A 20,604-nucleotide genomic window follows, 5' to 3' on the forward strand; every position below is an offset into this window, starting at 1 on the left:
GTGCAATGGATTGTCCTTCTCCTTCGGTGTCTGTTCCTTCTGCCACAGGGAATGTGGGTGACGGTGGTCACACAAATCCACGTCCCTGCATTTCACAGAGGACCCTTCACTGCAGGAGAGCACTTCACAGCTTGTCCTTGTTTTAACAGCTTTGCTCTAGTGTCTCCCTGCCTGGCCAGTCTGTCTTTGTGCTGTTTTTTCTAACAGTATAACTGCTGACGGTTGCAACGAGGGGTTAGGATGTTTTTAGGACAAGGACATGATAATAAAACAATCTCCCATGTAATAAATTTTGGAAGAGAACTCTGCTCTTAGTATTTACAAATACTAAAAATGCATAATACTGCTCATGCATAAAGTGAATTTTACCTTTTGAATCAAATTATACAAAATAACATACCTCAGGCAGGCCAGAGCGTGCTCTCTCTTCTATCCACTCCTTCAAGAAAGCCTGCATTCTTACAAAAAAATAAAGAAAAAAATAATATTTTGCTGTTTAATTGAAATCTACAGCAGAACACATTAGATTACAAGGTTCTTTAATAGCTAGACAGATATTCATTAGAAACAATCATTTCAAAATGCGCAGCCTTTCGGGTAGAGTCTTGTAAGTGAACGATGTGTAAAGTTAATTGGGATTCAGCAAATAGCCTCGGCTAGAGGTCAGATAACTCAGCCCCCTCTAGATGCCTGAGCCACGGTGCGGGTGTCTGCTCCTCTCCTTGCTCAGGACAGGGTTGTTGTCTGCTCTCGTGTCTCTTTTCCCACAGGACCCAGCCCTACAAAGAAGGCTCAGAAGGTCCCAGGCTCTGTCTCAGCCCCTGCTTGCAGCAGTCCTGGCTCCAGCCCTCGTCCTGCCTCCTGGGGCTGCTCGGGGGGCTCCCGGACCCCTCCTCTGAGCCTGCTCCACATGTGCCCGTAGCTAGGGCTCCCTAACAAACACGAAACCAACCCAAAGCGACTCTGCCTTTAATTGCTGCTGGCATTTCCCGTTTCTCTGCAGTAAGGGAGTAAGCGTTCCCCCCAGAGCCAGTGATTGCAGCCAGCTCCTGCTTCTCCGCCCCGATGGGACCGAGCTCTTGTCAGCTCTGGGAATCACGAGAAGGCAGCTGAGCCAAGGGCGAGCCACACATCAAAAACACTTAAACACAGATTTATGGCTTGTATTAACAAGATGGAAAACAAGGCAAACAAGTGGCGATTTAGAAAGAATTACGTTGTAAAGTGCTAATAGGTCCTGGATGTGGATTCCATCTCTGACTTCCACTTACTTAAACGTTATGTTTAACAGGGAAGGGCTAAAAATACCCAGTGCTCTTTCTGTGAGGACTTTCTCAGATGCACCATCTAAGAAACCATTCTGAGACGGCAATTTCTTTAACCAGAAACAGGTTGGGTGATTGATTTCTCTGAGTGCTCTCATTTTGTTGTCCTTGCAGGGGGCCAAGCTTTAGATGCGGTAAGACCGAGCAGGACAAATGTATGGGTAGCCTTGAGAGAGAGCTCTTGTTTCTAGAGAAATTAGCACGTTCTCTTAAACTGTGCTTTTTGACCATCACATATTAACGTGACATAAATCCAGCACTGCTAAACGAGGCCAGTGATCTCCCTCAGAACACATTTCATTAATCCTGTTCCTGCACAGCTGAATCGTATAGATCATATCCTTGACTTCAGCAAGGCTTTTGACACTGTTTCCCACAGCATTCTCCTCAAGAAGCTGGCTGCTCTTGGCTTGGACTGGCGCACGCTTCGTTGGGTTAGAAATTGGCTGGATAGCCGGGCCCAAAGAGTCACGGTGAATGGAGTCAAGTCCAGTTGGAGGCCGGTCACTAGTGGTGTCCCCAGGGCTCAGTGCTGGGGCCGGTCCTCTTTAATATCTTCATCAATGATCTAGACGAGGGCATTGAGTGCACCCTCAGTAAGTTCACAGATGACACCAAGCTATGCACGTGTCGATCTGCTCGAGGGTAGGAAAGCTCTGCAGGAGGATCTGGATAGGCTGCACCGATGGGCTGAGGTCAACTGCATGAAGTTCAACAAGGCCAAGTGCCGGGTCCTGCACCTGGGGCGCAATAACCCCAAGCAGAGCTACAGGCTGGGAGAGGAATGGTTGGAAAGCTGCCAGGCAGAGAAGGACCTGGGAGTGATGGTGGACAGTCAGCTGAATATGAGCCAGCAGTGTGCTCAGGTGGCCAAGAAGGCCAACGGCATCCTGGCTTGTATCAGAAGCAGTGTGACCAGCAGGGCTAGGGAGGTGGTCGTCCCCCTGTACTCGGCTCTGGTGAGGCCGCACCTCGAGTACTGTGTTCAGTTTTGGGCCCCTCGCTACAAGAAGGACATCGAGGTGCTTGAGAGAATCCAGAGAAGGGCGACGAAGCTGGTGAGGGGCCTGGAGAACAAGTCCTACGAGGAGCGGCTGAGGGAGCTGGGCTTGTTCAGCCTAGAGAAGAGGAGGCTCAGGGGCGACCTTATCGCTCTCTACAGATACCTTAAAGGAGGCTGTAGTGAGGTGGGGGTTGGCCTGTTCTCCCACGTGCCTGGTGACAGGACGAGGGGGAATAGGCTTAAGTTACGCCGGGGGAGTTTTAGATTGGATGTTAGGAAGAACTTCTTTACCGAAAGGGTTGTGAGGCATTGGAACGGGCTGCCCAGGGAAGTGGTGGAGTCACCATCCCTGGAAGTCTTTAAAAGACGTTTAGATGTAGAGCTTAGGGATATGGTTTAGTGGGGACTGTTAGTGTTAGGTGAGAGGTTGGACTCGATGATCTTGAGGTCTCTTCCAACCTAGAAATTCTGTGATTCTGTGATTTTACTTTATTTCACTTTATTTTATTTAACCGCTTCTTCTGCTCAGTGGGCACGGGTCCTGGTGATGCCATGGCCATGTAACAGGGGACAGAATGTTGGCGGTGGCCGTGTCACAGGGGGAGCTGCTATAAAAGGGCCGCAGCAGGCCAGTCCGGCCAGTCCGGCCGAGGAGCAGCCAGATGAGTGTGGGCTGAGGAGGGAGAGGAGAGGCCCCCCATGGCAATGAAGGGCGGCCGCTCTCCTCCAGCTGTTTTTTTATTTATTATTACAGATAGAATCCTGGAAAAGGACAGAGCAAGACCATGGCTACAGCCTTCTTCCAGCACTCCGCTGGAGATGTGTCAGCTTCTACAGGAGAGATCCCTGGACTCCACGGCCACATGATAAGGAAGGTCAACTCCCAGCCCCTTCCCATATTGTGCCGCTGGCACCAACCCCACTGATGTCTTGTTGCCCGTATTTGCTTCTCTCCTAGCCTCACCGCTGGACACGAGCCCATGACACAACATTCGACCGGAGAGATCCTTGGACTCCATGGCCACTTGCTAAGGAAGGTCAACTCCCAGCCCCTTCCCATATTGTGCCACTGGCACCAACCCCACTGATGTCTTGTTGCCCGTATTTGCTTCTCTCCTAGCCTCAGCGCTGGACACAGACGCGAGCCCATGACAGGACAACATTCTACAGGAGAGATCCCTGGACTCCATGGCTAAGGAAGGTCAACTCCCAGCCCCTTCCTATATTGTGCCGCTGGCACCAACCCCACTGATGTCTTGTTGCCCGTACTTGCTTCTCTCCTAGCCTCACCGCTGGACACGAGCCCATGACACAACATTCGACCGGAGAGATCCCTGGACTCCACGGCCACATGATAAGGAAGGTCAACTCCCAGTCCCTTCCCATATTGTGCCGCTGGCACCAGCCCCACTGATGTCTTGTTGCCCGTATTTGCTTCTCTCCTAGCCTCAGCGCTGGACACAAGCCCAGGACACAACATTTGACAGGAGAGATCCCTGAACTCCATGGCTAAGGAAGGTCAACTCCCAGCCCCTTCCTATATTGTGCCGCTGGCACCAACCCCACGGATGTCTTGTTGCCCCTATTTGCTTCTCTCCTAGCCTCAGCGCTGGACACAGACCCCTGACACATCAACATTCTACAGGAGAGATCCCTGGACTCCATGGCCACATGCTGAGGAAGGTCAACTCCCAGCCCCTTCCCACGCTGTGCCACTGGCACCAGCCCCACTGATGTCGCAGCCACATCAGAGTGGGGCTGGTGACAGGGTGGGCCCAGGAGAGGCCTGGTAGTAGACATGGCGCTTCTCTTGTTGCCTGTACTTCTCTCCTAGCCTCACCGCTGGACACGGACGTGAGCCCATGACATGTCAATATTCTACAGGAGAGATCCCTGGACTCCATGGCCACATGCTGAGGAAGGTCAACTCCCAGTCCCTTCCCACACTGTGCCGCTGGCACCAGCCCCACTGATGTCACGGCCACATCAGAGTGGGGCTGGTGACAGGGTGGGCCCAGGAGGGGGGTGGCACAACACACAGGGGTTCGCTTGTTAGTGCTTTTGCTTCTCTGCTAGCCTCAGCGCTGGACATGGACACGAGCCCATGATACCACGCTCCTGGCCGCCTCTCCTTGATGCACCGCTGGAGACGCAGCAACATCATACGGGACAGTCCTACAGAGGAGCAGATGGTGCCATCAGCTGCGGACGAGAATTCTGCAACACCTAACACTTGCTATAGGAACTTGTCTATGTGCAACCTTTTCTTAATAAAAGAACTTTTCTTAATAAAATGTAATTTTGAGAACCTCTATGAATTGTGATGAAGTATCTTTTAGTCGTTTCCTGCTGATTTCCTGTATGCTGTTCTCCCGCAAAGACCAATGGAAAGTTAATAATACCATTGTTCAGCCATGAGGCCATATTTACACTTCAATCCCTTGTATGCATAAAATATTAAACTGTTCCTACACATGTCTAGAATTAATTTCTTTGGGAAGAACTCAAAAAGCTAGAACATTCTATCTTGAAAATAAAATGAAACTGGAAAACCAACCCACAAAAGGTATTGTTATCCCTTCACACTTTCACAGAATCACAGAATTTCTAGGTTGGAAGAGACCTCAAGACCACTGAGTCCAACCTCTGACCTAACACTAACAGTCCCCACTAAACCATATCCCTAAGCTCTACATCTAAACGTCTTTTAAAGACCTGCGGGGATGGTGACTCCACCACTTCCCTGGGCAGCCCGTTCCAATGCCTCACAACCCTTTCGGTAAAGAAGTTCTTTCTAACATCCAACCTAAAACACAGTTATCACTTTTGTAAGAGTTAAAAAGCACACAATATTCCTAGCTATCCTGAACCTAACAGCAGCACAGAATTCTTTGTCGTAAATCAGATGTCCTAGTACAATTACTTATACAATGCCTTTTATTTTTTTCCCCCTTCAGAAGCCCTTGTAATGTCCAGTAACATCATTATACACCAAAAAACACCTCTCGACATTGCCATAAGCACGTACAAGTTCTTCAAACTCTTCTAACGTAAACGAAACGGGCAAATTAGTGATGCACAGCAAAGCATCCGTTGGTTGGAGTTGCACGGATATTTCTTTTCCCCAAAGAGAATACTGGTGAAATTTCCAAATCACATTTTGAGCCTGCTCTCCATTTAACAGAGTAACAAATGCTGTAAGAGACCAAAACAAGTTACATCACTTACTACTTTACAAATAAGTGCTATAGCCCCCCTCACCTCTAAGAAAAAACAACACAAAACCCAGCAGTAGAAGTTAGAGGAAAAATAAGAGTTTGGGATTCACTCTGAAGACACAGTACATAAAAAGAAATGCTGCAATATACACTTAAAAATCGGAGAAACGTAGATATACAAAACCTCACTACTTGTAACACGACAGAATTTTACATCGGGGAAACAAAAAGTAACTACGTTTTCTACTTAGGTCAACATATTGGTGATTCAACTACATTTCTCTGAAGGCAGCATCCATACATTCTCACTAGGGATTTACCGCATCTTTTCTGCATTTTGAGTCTCTAGGATATTTCCCAAAATTGTAGAATCACAGACCGGCAGAGGCTGGAGGCCAACCCCTGCTCAAGCAGGACCACCAGAGCTGGGTGCCCATGACCATACCCAGCCGTCTTTTGAAGACGTCCAAGGACAGAGACTGAGCCACCTCTCCGGGCAGCCCGTGCACAGCACCAAAACGTTTCCTGATGTTCAGAGGAAACCCCCTCCGGGTTTTGCTTTGTGCCTGCTGCCTCTTGCCATCTTCTTGCCACCCTCTATAGAGGATGTAACAGTCTGCAGTGAATCAAGCAGGTGGAAGATCATTTACGGGTTTTGTTCTTGAGTCCCACTCGAGGGTGCAGCACAGGACAGCCACTGGCAAAATCTTTGGTTCACGTAAGAGAAAGAACAATGCAAGTCGACAGCTCTGGCTGAGACATCCTCAGCACTGTCAGGCACTTGTGGACACAGGGTTGGGCACTGGGCATCTTTCATACCCAAAGTGTGAAGTATCACCTCCAGACAGCAAACATTTTTCTGCTGCAATTGAGCCTTCAAGCCCACAAATCTCAGCAGCAAGTACCACACGAATCTTTAAAATGTGGCAGTGGGGAGGCAGTGCCTGCAGGATTTGATGCTCTTTTAACCTTTGCTGAGCTGCTGATCTTCAAACCGATCTTACAGCTGCTGAATTTCCCTCCCCATTATTACAAGTGGCTGTTGGTTGTTGTTATATTTTTATTTTACTTTATTTTATTTAACTGCTTCTTGTGCTCAGTGGGCACGGGTCCTGGTGATGCCATGGCCATGTAACAGGGGACAGAATGTTGGCGGTGGCCGTGTCACAGGGGGAGCTGCTATAAAAGGGCCGCAGCAGGCCAGTCCGGCCAGTCCGGCCGAGGAGCAGCCAGATGAGTGTGGGCTGAGGAGGGAGAGGAGAGGCCCCCCATGGCAATGAAGGGCGGCCGCTCTCCTCCAGCTGTTTTTTTTTTATTATTTATTATTACAGATAGAATCCTGGAAGAGGACAGAGCAAGACCATGGCTACAGCCTTCTTCCAGCACTCCGCTGGAGACGTGTCAGCTTCTACAGGAGAGATCCCTGGACTCCACGGCCACATGATAAGGAAGGTCAACTCCCAGCCCCATCCCATATTGTGCCGCTGGCACCAACCCCACTGATGTCTTGTTGCCCGTATTTGCTTCTCTCCTAGCCTCAGCGCTGGACACGGACGCGAGCCCATGACACAACATTCGACAGGAGAGATCCTTGGACTCCATGGCCACTTGCTAAGGAAGGTCAACTCCCAGCCCCTTCCCATATTGTGCCACTGGCACCAACCCCACTGATGTCTTGTTGCCCGTATTTTCTTCTCTCCTAGCCTCAGCGCTGGACACAGACGCGAGCCCATGACAGGACAACATTCTACAGGAGAGATCCCTGGACTCCATGGCTAAGGAAGGTCAACTCCCAGCCCCTTCCTATATTGTGCCGCTGGCACCAACCCCACTGATGTCTTGTTGCCCGTACTTGCTTCTCTCCTAGCCTCACCGCTGGACACGAGCCCATGACACAACATTCGACCGGAGAGATCCTTGGACTCCATGGCCACTTGCTGAGGAAGGTCAACACCCAGTCCCTTCCCATATTGTGCCGCTGGCACCAGCCCCACTGATGTCTTGTTGCCCGTATTTGCTTCTCTCCTAGCCTCAGCGCTGGACACAAGCCCAGGACACAACATTTGACAGGAGAGATCCCTGAACTCCATGGCTAAGGAAGGTCAACTCCCAGCCCCTTCCCATATTGTGCCGCTGGCACCAACCCCACTGATGTCTTGTTGCCCCTATTTGCTTCTCTCCTAGCCTCAGCGCTGGACACAGACCCCTGACACATCAACATTCTACAGGAGAGATCCCTGGACTCCATGGCCACATGCTGAGGAAGGTCAACTCCCAGCCCCTTCCCACGCTGTGCCACTGGCACCAGCCCCACTGATGTCGCAGCCACATCAGAGTGGGGCTGGTGACAGGGTGGGCCCAGGAGAGGCCTGGTAGTAGACATGGCGCTTCTCTTGTTGCCTGTACTTCTCTCCTAGCCTCACCGCTGGACACGGACGTGAGCCCATGACATGTCAATATTCTACAGGAGAGATCCCTGGACTCCATGGCCACATGCTGAGGAAGGTCAACTCCCAGTCCCTTCCCACACTGTGCCGCTGGCACCAGCCCCACTGATGTCACGGCCACATCAGAGTGGGGCTGGTGACAGGGTGGGCCCAGGAGGGGGGTGGCACAACACACAGGGGTTCGCTTGTTAGTGCTTTTGCTTCTCTGCTAGCCTCAGCGCTGGACATGGACACGAGCCCATGATACCACGCTCCTGGCCGCCTCTCCTTGATGCACCGCTGGAGACGCAGCAACATCATACGGGACAGTCCTACAGAGGAGCAGATGGTGCCATCAGCTGCGGACGAGAATTCTGCAACACCTAACACTTGCTATAGGAACTTGTCTATGTGCAACCTTTTCTTAATAAAAGAACTTTTCTTAATAAAATGTAATTTTGAGAACCTCTATGAATTGTGATGAAGTATCTTTTAGTCGTTTCCTGCTGATTTCCTGTATGCTGTTCTCCCGCAAAGACCAATGGAAAGTTAATAATACCATTGTTCAGCCATGAGGCCATATTTACACTTCAATCCCTTGTATGCATAAAATATTAAACTGTTCCTACACATGTCTAGAATTAATTTCTTTGGGAAGAACTCAAAAAGCTAGAACATTCTATCTTGAAAATAAAATGAAACTGGAAAACCAACCCACAAAAGGTATTGTTATCCCTTCACACTTTCACAGAATCACAGAATTTCTAGGTTGGAAGAGACCTCAAGACCACTGAGTCCAACCTCTGACCTAACACTAACAGTCCCCACTAAACCATATCCCTAAGCTCTACATCTAAACGTCTTTTAAAGACCTGCGGGGATGGTGACTCCACCACTTCCCTGGGCAGCCCGTTCCAATGCCTCACAACCCTTTCGGTAAAGAAGTTCTTTCTAACATCCAACCTAAAACACAGTTATCACTTTTGTAAGAGTCAAAAAGCACACAATATTCCTAGCTATCCTGAACCTAACAGCAGCACAGAATTCTTTGTCGTAAATCAGATGTCCTAGTACAATTACTTATACAATGCCTTTTATTTTTTTCCCCCTTTAGAAGCCCTTGTAATGTCCAGTAACTTCATTATACACCAAAAAACACCTCTCGACATTGCCATAAGCACGTACAAGTTCTTCAAACTCTTCTAACGTAAACGAAACGGGCAAATTAGTGATGCACAGCAAAGCATCCGTTGGTTGGAGTTGCACGGATATTTCTTTTCCCCAAAGAGAATACTGGTGAAATTTCCAAATCACATTTTGAGCCTGCTCTCCATTTAACAGAGTAACAAATGCTGTAAGAGACCAAAACAAGTTACATCACTTACTACTTTACAAATAAGTGCTATAGCCCCCCTCACCTCTAAGAAAAAACAACACAAAACCCAGCAGTAGAAGTTAGAGGAAAAATAAGAGTTTGGGATTCACTCTGAAGACACAGTACATAAAAAGAAATGCTGCAATATACACTTAAAAATCGGAGAAACGTAGATATACAAAACCTCACTACTTGTAACACGACAGAATTTTACATCGGGGAAACAAAAAGGAACTACGTTTTCTACTTAGGTCAACATATTGGTGATTCAACTACATTTCTTTGAAGGCAGCATCCATACATTCTCACTAGGGATTTACCGCATCTTTTCTGCATTTTGAGTCTCTAGGATATTTCCCAAAATTGCAGAATCACAGACCGGCAGAGGCTGGAGGCCAACCCCTGCTCAAGCAGGACCACCAGAGCTGGGTGCCCATGACCATACCCAGCCGTCTTTTGAAGACGTCCAAGGACAGAGACTGAGCCACCTCTCCGGGCAGCCCGTGCACAGCACCAAAACGTTTCCTGATGTTCAGAGGAAACCCCCTCCGGGTTTTGCTTTGTGCCTGCTGCCTCTTGCCATCTTCTTGCCACCCTCTATAGAGGATGTAACAGTCTGCAGTGAATCAAGCAGGTGGAAGATCATTTACGGGTTTTGTTCTTGAGTCCCACTCGAGGGTGCAGCACAGGACAGCCACTGGCAAAATCTTTGGTTCACGTAAGAGAAAGAACAATGCAAGTCGACAGCTCTGGCTGAGACACCCTCAGCACTGTCAGGCACTTGTGGACACAGGGTTGGGCACTGGGCATCTTTCATACCCAAAGTGTGAAGTATCACCTCCAGACAGCAAACATTTTTCTGCTGCAATTGAGCCTTCAAGCCCACAAATCTCAGCAGCAAGTACCACACGAATCTTTAAAATGTGGCAGTGGGGAGGCAGTGCCTGCAGGATTTGATGCTCTTTTAACCTTTGCTGAGCTGCTGATCTTCAAACCGATCTTACAGCTGCTGAATTTCCCTCCCCATTATTACAAGTGGCTGTTGGTTGTTGTTATATTTTTATTTTACTTTATTTTATTTAACTGCTTCTTCTGCTCAGTGGGCACGGGTCCTGGTGATGCCATGGCCATGTAACAGGGGACAGAATGTTGGCGGTGGCCGTGTCACAGGGGGAGCTGCTATAAAAGGGCCGCAGCAGGCCAGTCCGGCCAGTCCGGCCGAGGAGCAGCCAGATGAGTGTGGGCTGAGGAGGGAGAGGAGAGGCCCCCCATGGCAATGAAGGGCGGCCGCTCTCCTCCAGCTGTTTTTTTTTTATTATTTATTATTACAGAGAGAATCCTGGAAAAGGACAGAGCAAGACCATGGCTACAGCCTTCTTCCAGCACTCCGCTGGAGACGTGTCAGCTTCTACAGGAGAGATCCCTGGACTCCACGGCCACATGATAAGGAAGGTCAACTCCCAGTCCCTTCCCATATTGTGCCGCTGGCACCAACCCCACTGATGTCTTGTTGCCCGTATTTGCTTCTCTCCTAGCCTCAGCGCTGGACACGGACGCGAGCCCATGACAGGACAACATTCTACAGGAGAGATCCCTGGACTCCATGGCTAAGGAAGGTCAACTCCCAGCCCCTTCCTATATTGTGCCACTGGCACCAACCCCACGGATGTCTTGTTGCCCCTATTTGCTTCTCTCCTAGCCTCAGCGCTGGACACAGACCCCTGACACATCAACATTCTACAGGAGAGATCCCTGGACTCCATGGCCACATGCTGAGGAAGGTCAACTCCCAGCCCCTTCCCACGCTGTGCCACTGGCACCAGCCCCACTGATGTCGCAGCCACATCAGAGTGGGGCTGGTGACAGGGTGGGCCCAGGAGAGGCCTGGTAGTAGACATGGCGCTTCTCTTGTTGCCTGTACTTCTCTCCTAGCCTCACCGCTGGACACGGACGTGAGCCCATGACATGTCAATATTCTACAGGAGAGATCCCTGGACTCCATGGCCACATGCTGAGGAAGGTCAACTCCCAGTCCCTTCCCACACTGTGCCGCTGGCACCAGCCCCACTGATGTCACGGCCACATCAGAGTGGGGCTGGTGACAGGGTGGGCCCAGGAGGGGGGTGGCACAACACACAGGGGTTCGCTTGTTAGTGCTTTTGCTTCTCTGCTAGCCTCAGCGCTGGACATGGACACGAGCCCATGATACCACGCTCCTGGCCGCCTCTCCTTGATGCACCGCTGGAGACGCAGCAACATCATACGGGACAGTCCTACAGAGGAGCAGATGGTGCCATCAGCTGCGGACGAGAATTCTGCAACACCTAACACTTGCTATAGGAACTTGTCTATGTGCAACCTTTTCTTAATAAAAGAACTTTTCTTAATAAAATGTAATTTTGAGAACCACCATGAATTGTGATGAAGTATCTTTTAGTCGTTTCCTGCTGATTTCCTGTATGCTGTTCTCCCGCAAAGACCAATGGAAAGTTAATAATACCATTGTTCAGCCATGAGGCCATATTTACACTTCAATCCCTTGTATGCAAAAAATATTAAACTGTTCCTACACATGTCTAGAATTAATTTCTTTGGGAAGAACTCAAAAAGCTAGAACATTCTATCTTGAAAATAAAATGAAACTGGAACACCAACCCACAAAAGGTATTGTTATCCCTTCACACTTTCACAGAATCACAGAATTTCTAGGTTGGAAGAGGCCTCAAGACCACTGAGTCCAACCTCTGACCTAACACTAACAGTCCCCACTAAACCATATCCCTAAGCTCTACATCTAAACGTCTTTTAAAGACCTGCAGGGATGGTGACTCCACCACTTCCCTGGGCAGCCCGTTCCAATGCCTCACAACCCTTTCGGTAAAGAAGTTCTTTCTAACATCCAACCTAAAACACAGTTATCACTTTTGTAAGAGTTAAAAAGCACACAATATTCCTAGCTATCCTGAACCTAACAGCAGCACAGAATTCTTTGTCGTAAATCAGATGTCCTAGTACAATTACTTATACAATGCCTTTTATTTTTTTCCCCCTTTAGAAGCCCTTGTAATGTCCAGTAACTTCATTATACACCAAAAAACACCTCTCGACATTGCCATAAGCACGTACAAGTTCTTCAAACTCTTCTAACGTAAACGAAACGGGCAAATTAGTGATGCACAGCAAAGCATCCGTTGGTTGGAGTTGCACGGATATTTCTTTTCCCCAAAGAGAATACTGGTGAAATTTCCAAATCACATTTTGAGCCTGCTCTCCATTTAACAGAGTAACAAATGCTGTAAGAGACCAAAACAAGTTACATCACTTACTACTTTACAAATAAGTGCTATAGCCCCCCTCACCTCTAAGAAAAAACAACACAAAACCCAGCAGTAGAAGTTAGAGGAAAAATAAGAGTTTGGGATTCACTCTGAAGACACAGTACATAAAAAGAAATGCTGCAATATACACTTAAAAATCGGAGAAACGTAGATATACAAAACCTCACTACTTGTAACACGACAGAATTTTACATCGGGGAAACAAAAAGGAACTACGTTTTCTACTTAGGTCAACATATTGGTGATTCAACTACATTTCTCTGAAGGCAGCATCCATACATTCTCACTAGGGATTTACCGCATCTTTTCTGCATTTTGAGTCTCTAGGATATTTCCCAAAATTGTAGAATCACAGACCGGCTGAGGCTGGAGGCCAACCCCTGCTCAAGCAGGACCACCAGAGCTGGGTGCCCATGACCATACCCAGCCGTCTTTTGAAGACGTCCAAGGACAGAGACTGAGCCACCTCTCCGGGCAGCCCGTGCACAGCACCAAAACGTTTCCTGATGTTCAGAGGAAACCCCCTCCGGGTTTTGCTTTGTGCCTGCTGCCTCTTGCCATCTTCTTGCCACCCTCTATAGAGGATGTAACAGTCTGCAGTGAATCAAGCAGGTGGAAGATCATTTACGGGTTTTGTTCTTGAGTCCCACTCGAGGGTGCAGCACAGGACAGCCACTGGCAAAATCTTTGGTTCACGTAAGAGAAAGAACAATGCAAGTCGACAGCTCTGGCTGAGACACCCTCAGCACTCTCAGGCACTTGTGGACACAGGGTTGGGCACTGGGCATCTTTCATACCCAAAGTGTGAAGTATCACCTCTAGACAGCAAACATTTTTCTGCTGCAATTGAGCCTTCAAGCCCACAAATCTCAGCAGCAAGTACCACACGAATCTTTAAAATGTGGCAGTGGGGAGGCAGTGCCTGCAGGATTTGATGCTCTTTTAACCTTTGCTGAGCTGCTGATCTTCAAACCGATCTTACAGCTGCTGAATTTCCCTCCCCATTATTACAAGTGGCTGTTGGTTGTTGTTATATTTTTATTTTACTTTATTTTATTTAACTGCTTCTTCTGCTCAGTGGGCACGGGTCCTGGTGATGCCATGGCCATGTAACAGGGGACAGAATGTTGGCGGTGGCCGTGTCACAGGGGGAGCTGCTATAAAAGGGCCGCAGCAGGCCAGTCCGGCCAGTCCGGCCGAGGAGCAGCCAGATGAGTGTGGGCTGAGGAGGGAGAGGAGAGGCCCCCATGGCAATGAAGGGCGGCCGCTCTCCTCCAGCTGTTTTTTTTTTATTATTTATTATTACAGAGAGAATCCTGGAAAAGGACAGAGCAAGACCATGGCTACAGCCTTCTTCCAGCACTCCGCTGGAGACGTGTCAGCTTCTACAGGAGAGATCCCTGGACTCCACGGCCACATGATAAGGAAGGTCAACTCCCAGTCCCTTCCCATATTGTGCCGCTGGCACCAACCCCACTGATGTCTTGTTGCCCGTATTTGCTTCTCTCCTAGCCTCAGCGCTGGACACGGACGCAAGCCCATGACAGGACAACATTCTACAGGAGAGATCCCTGGACTCCATGGCTAAGGAAGGTCAACTCCCAGCCCCTTCCCACGCTGTGCCACTGGCACCAGCCCCACTGATGTCGCAGCCACATCAGAGTGGGGCTGGTGACAGGGTGGGCCCAGGAGAGGCCTGGTAGTAGACATGGCGCTTCTCTTGTTGCCTGTACTTCTCTCCTAGCCTCACCGCTGGACACGGACGTGAGCCCATGACATGTCAATATTCTACAGGAGAGATCCCTGGACTCCATGGCCACATGCTGAGGAAGGTCAACACCCAGTCCCTTCCCACACTGTGCCGCTGGCACCAGCCCCACTGATGTCACGGCCACATCAGAGTGGGGCTGGTGACAGGGTGGGCCCAGGAGGGGGGTGGCACAACACACAGGGGTTCGCTTGTTAGTGCTTTTGCTTCTCTGCTAGCCTCAGCGCTGGACATGGACACGAGCCCATGATACCACGCTCCTGGCCGCCTCTCCTTGATGCACCGCTGGAGACGCAGCAACATCATACGGGACAGTCCTACAGAGGAGCAGATGGTGCCATCAGCTGCGGACGAGAATTCTGCAACACCTAACACTTGCTATAGGAACTTGTCTATGTGCAACCTTTTCTTAATAAAAGAACTTTTCTTAATAAAATGTAATTTTGAGAACCACCATGAATTGTGATGAAGTATCTTTTAGTCGTTTCCTGCTGATTTCCTGTATGCTGTTCTCCCGCAAAGACCAATGGAAAGTTAATAATACCATTGTTCAGCCATGAGGCCATATTTACACTTCAATCCCTTGTATGCATAAAATATTAAACTGTTCCTACACATGTCTAGAATTAATTTCTTTGGGAAGAACTCAAAAAGCTAGAACATTCTATCTTGAAAATAAAATGAAACTGGAACACCAACCCACAAAAGGTATTGTTATCCCTTCACACTTTCACAGAATCACAGAATTTCTAGGTTGGAAGAGGCCTCAAGACCACTGAGTCCAACCTCTGACCTAACACTAACAGTCCCCACTAAACCATATCCCTAAGCTCTACATCTAAACGTCTTTTAAAGACCTGCAGGGATGGTGACTCCACCACTTCCCTGGGCAGCCCGTTCCAATGCCTCACAACCCTTTCGGTAAAGAAGTTCTTTCTAACATCCAACCTAAAACACAGTTATCACTTTTGTAAGAGTTAAAAAGCACACAATATTCCTAGCTATCCTGAACCTAACAGCAGCACAGAATTCTTTGTCGTAAATCAGATGTCCTAGTACAATTACTTATACAATGCCTTTTATTTTTTTCCCCCTTTAGAAGCCCTTGTAATGTCCAGTAACTTCATTATACACCAAAAAACACCTCTCGACATTGCCATAAGCACGTACAAGTTCTTCAAACTCTTCTAACGTAAACGAAACGGGCAAATTAGTGATGCACAGCAAAGCATCCGTTGGTTGGAGTTGCACGGATATTTCTTTTCCCCAAAGAGAATACTGGTGAAATTTCCAAATCACATTTTGAGCCTGCTCTCCATTTAACAGAGTAACAAATGCTGTAAGAGACCAAAACAAGTTACATCACTTACTACTTTACAAATAAGTGCTATAGCCCCCCTCACCTCTAAGAAAAAACAACACAAAACCCAGCAGTAGAAGTTAGAGGAAAAATAAGAGTTTGGGATTCACTCTGAAGACACAGTACATAAAAAGAAATGCTGCAATATACACTTAAAAATCTGAGAAACGTAGATATACAAAACCTCACTCCTTGTAACACGACAGAATTTTACATCGGGGAAACAAAAAGGAACTACGTTTTCTACTTAGGTCAACATATTGGTGATTCAACTACATTTCTTTGAAGGCAGCATCCATACATTCTCACTAGGGATTTACCGCATCTTTTCTGCATTTTGAGTCTCTAGGATATTTCCCAAAATTGTAGAATCACAGACCGGCAGAGGCTGGAGGCCAACCCCTGCTCAAGCAGGACCACCAGAGCTGGGTGCCCATGACCATACCCAGCCGTCTTTTGAAGACGTCCAAGGACAGAGACTGAGCCACCTCTCCGGGCAGCCCGTGCACAGCACCAAAACGTTTCCTGATGTTCAGAGGAAACCCCCTCCGGGTTTTGCTTTGTGCCTGCTGCCTCTTGCCATCTTCTTGCCACCCTCTATAGAGGATGTAACAGTCTGCAGTGAATCAAGCAGGTGGAAGATCATTTACGGGTTTTGTTCTTGAGTCCCACTCGAGGGTGCAGCACAGGACAGCCACTGGCAAAATCTTTGGTTCACGTAAGAGAAAGAACAATGCAAGTCGACAGCTCTGGCTGAGACACCCTCAGCACTGTCAGGCACTTGTGGACACAGGGTTGGGCACTGGGCATCTTTCATACCCAAAGTGTGAAGTATCACCTCTAGACAGCAAACAGTTTTCTGCTGCAATTGAGCCTTCAAGCCCACAAATCTCAGCAGCAAGTACCACACGAATCTTTAAAATGTGGCAGTGGGGAGGCAGTGCCTGCAGGATTTGATGCTCTTTTAACCTTTGCTGAGCTGCTGATCTTCAAACCGATCTTACAGCTGCTGAATTTCCCTCCCCATTATTACAAGTGGCTGTTGGTTGTTGTTATATTTTTATTTTACTTTATTTTATTTAACTGCTTCTTCTGCTCAGTGGGCACGGGTCCTGGTGATGCCATGGCCATGTAACAGGGGACAGAATGTTGGCGGTGGCCGTGTCACAGGGGGAGCTGCTATAAAAGGGCCGCAGCAGGCCAGTCCGGCCAGTCCGGCCGAGGAGCAGCCAGATGAGTGTGGGCTGAGGAGGGAGAGGAGAGGCCCCCCATGGCAATGAAGGGCGGCCGCTCTCCTCCAGCTGTTTTTTTTTTATTATTTATTATTGCAGAGAGAATCCTGGAAAAGGACAGAGCAAGACCACGGCTACAGCCTTCTTCCAGCACTCCGCTGGAGACGTGTCAGCTTCTACAGGAGAGATCCCTGGACTCCACGGCCACATGATAAGGAAGGTCAACTCCCAGTCCCTTCCCATATTGTGCCGCTGGCACCAACCCCACTGATGTCTTGTTGCCCGTATTTGCTTCTCTCCTAGCCTCAGCGCTGGACACAGACGCGAGCCCATGACAGGACAACATTCTACAGGAGAGATCCCTGGACTCCATGGCTAAGGAAGGTCAACTCCCAGCCCCTTCCTATATTGTGCCGCTGGCACCAACCCCACTGATGTCTTGTTGCCCGTACTTGCTTCTCTCCTAGCCTCACCGCTGGACACGAGCCCATGACACAACATTCTACAGGAGAGATCCTTGGACTCCATGGCCACTTGCTGAGGAAGGTCAACACCCAGTCCCTTCCCATATTGTGCCGCTGGCACCAACCCCACTGATGTCTTGTTGCCCGTATTTGCTTCTCTCCTAGCCTCAGCGCTGGACACAAGCCCAGGACACAACATTTGACAGGAGAGATCCCTGAACTCCATGGCTAAGGAAGGTCAACTCCCAGCCCCTTCCTAGATTGTGCCGCTGGCACCAACCCCACGGATGTCTTGTTGCCCCTATTTGCTTCTCTCCTAGCCTCAGCGCTGGACACAGACCCCTGACACATCAACATTCTACAGGAGAGATCCCTGGACTCCATGGCCACATGCTGAGGAAGGTCAACTCCCAGCCCCTTCCCACGCTGTGCCACTGGCACCAGCCCCACTGATGTCGCAGCCACATCAGAGTGGGGCTGGTGACAGGGTGGGCCCAGGAGAGGCCTGGTAGTAGACATGGCGCTTCTCTTGTTGCCTGTACTTCTCTCCTAGCCTCACCGCTGGACACGGACGTGAGCCCATGACATGTCAATATTCTACAGGAGAGATCCCTGGACTCCATGGCCACATGCTGAGGAAGGTCAACTCCCAGTCCCTTCCCACACTGTGCCGCTGGCACCAGCCCCACTGATGTCAGGCCACATCATTGTGGGGCTGGTGACAGGGTGGGCCCAGGAGGGGGGTGGCACAACACACAGGGGTTCGCTTGTTAGTGCTTTTGCTTCTCTGCTAGCCTCAGCGCTGGACATGGACACGAGCCCATGATACCACGCTCCTGGCCGCCTCTCCTTGATGCACCGCTGGAGACGCAGCAACATCCTACGGGACAGTCCTACAGAGGAGCAGATGGTGCCATCAGCTGCGGACGAGAATTCTGCAACACCTAACACTTGCTATAGGAACTTGTCTATGTGCAACCTTTTCTTAATAAAAGAACTTTTCTTAATAAAATGTAATTTTGAGAACCACTATGAATTGTGATGAAGTATCTTTTAGTCGTTTCCTGCTGATTTCCTGTATGCTGTTCTCCCGCAAAGACCAATGGAAAGTTAATAATACCATTGTTCAGCCATGAGGCCATATTTACACTTCAATCCCTTGTATGCATAAAATATTAAACTGTTCCTACACATGTCTAGAATTAATTTCTTTGGGAAGAACTCAAAAAGCTAGAACATTCTATCTTGAAAATAAAATGAAACTGGAAAACCAACCCACAAAAGGTATTGTTATCCCTTCACACTTTCACAGAATCACAGAATTTCTAGGTTGGAAGAGACCTCAAGACCACTGAGTCCAACCTCTGACCTAACACTAACAGTCCCCACTAAACCATATCCCTAAGCTCTACATCTAAACGTCTTTTAAAGACCTGCGGGGATGGTGACTCCACCACTTCCCTGGGCAGCCCGTTCCAATGCCTCACAACCCTTTCGGTAAAGAAGTTCTTCCTAACATCCAACCTAAAACACAGTTATCACTTTTGTAAGAGTTAAAAAGCACACAATATTCCTAGCTATCCTGAACCTAACAGCAGCACAGAATTCTTTGTCGTAAATCAGATGTCCTAGTACAATTACTTATACAATGCCTTTTATTTTTTTCCCCCTTTAGAAGCCCTTGTAATGTCCAGTAACTTCATTATACACCAAAAAACACCTCTCGACATTGCCATAAGCACGTACAAGTTCTTCAAACTCTTCTAACGTAAACGAAACGGGCAAATTAGTGATGCACAGCAAAGCATCCGTTGGTTGGAGTTGCACGGATATTTCTTTTCCCCAAAGAGAATACTGGTGAAATTTCCAAATCACATTTTGAGCCTGCTCTCCATTTAACAGAGTAACAAATGCTGTAAGAGACCAAAACAAGTTACATCACTTACTACTTTACAAATAAGTGCTATAGCCCCCCTCACCTCTAAGAAAAAACAACACAAAACCCAGCAGTAGAAGTTAGAGGAAAAATAAGAGTTTGGGATTCACTCTGAAGACACAGTACATAAAAAGAAATGCTGCAATATACACTTAAAAATCGGAGAAACGTAGATATACAAAACCTCACTCCTTGTAACACGACAGAATTTTACATCGGGGAAACAAAAAGGAACTACGTTTTCTACTTAGGTCAACATATTGGTGATTCAACTACATTTCTCTGAAGGCAGCATCCATACATTCTCACTAGGGATTTACCGCATCTTTTCTGCATTTTGAGTCTCTAGGATATTTCCCAAAATTGCAGAATCACAGACCGGCAGAGGCTGGAGGCCAACCCCTGCTCAAGCAGGACCACCAGAGCTGGGTGCCCATGACCATACCCAGCCGTCTTTTGAAGACGTCCAAGGACAGAGACTGAGCCACCTCTCCGGGCAGCCCGTGCACAGCACCAAAACGTTTCCTGATGTTCAGAGGAAACCCCCTCCGGGTTTTGCTTTGTGCCTGCTGCCTCTTGCCATCTTCTTGCCACCCTCTATAGAGGATGTAACAGTCTGCAGTGAATCAAGCAGGTGGAAGATCATTTACGGGTTTTGTTCTTGAGTCCCACTCGAGGGTGCAGCACAGGACAGCCACTGGCAAAATCTTTGGTTCACGTAAGAGAAAGAACAATGCAAGTCGACAGCTCTGGCTGAGACACCCTCAGCACTGTCAGGCACTTGTGGACACAGGGTTGGGCACTGGGCATCTTTCATACCCAAAGTGTGAAGTATCACCTCTAGACAGCAAACAGTTTTCTGCTGCAATTGAGCCTTCAAGCCCACAAATCTCAGCAGCAAGTACCACACGAATCTTTAAAATGTGGCAGTGGGGAGGCAGTGCCTGCAGGATTTGATGCTCTTTTAACCTTTGCTGAGCTGCTGATCTTCAAACCGATCTTACAGCTGCTGAATTTCCCTCCCCATTATTACAAGTGGCTGTTGGTTGTTGTTATATTTTTATTTTACTTTATTTTATTTAACTGCTTCTTCTGCTCAGTGGGCACGGGTCCTGGTGATGCCATGGCCATGTAACAGGGGACAGAATGTTGGCGGTGG

General features: G+C 48.5%; 1 long non-coding RNA gene across 6 annotated transcripts in view; it reads right to left on the minus strand.

Moving 5' to 3' along the window:
- LOC106018950 (uncharacterized) overlaps nucleotides 1-20,604 on the minus strand; it is a 48,934-nt gene that overhangs the window by 3,619 nt on the left and 24,711 nt on the right. For all 6 annotated transcript variants that reach the window (XR_011810851.1, XR_011810848.1, XR_011810850.1 and 3 more), the window contains one exon: nucleotides 401-458. This is a non-coding gene — a long non-coding RNA (uncharacterized lncRNA). The remainder of the gene's footprint in view (nucleotides 1-400; nucleotides 459-20,604) is intronic.

The sequence above is a fragment of the Anas platyrhynchos genome, chromosome 8, assembly GCF_047663525.1.
Source record: "Anas platyrhynchos isolate ZD024472 breed Pekin duck chromosome 8, IASCAAS_PekinDuck_T2T, whole genome shotgun sequence".
Lineage (NCBI taxonomy): Eukaryota > Metazoa > Chordata > Aves > Anseriformes > Anatidae > Anas > Anas platyrhynchos.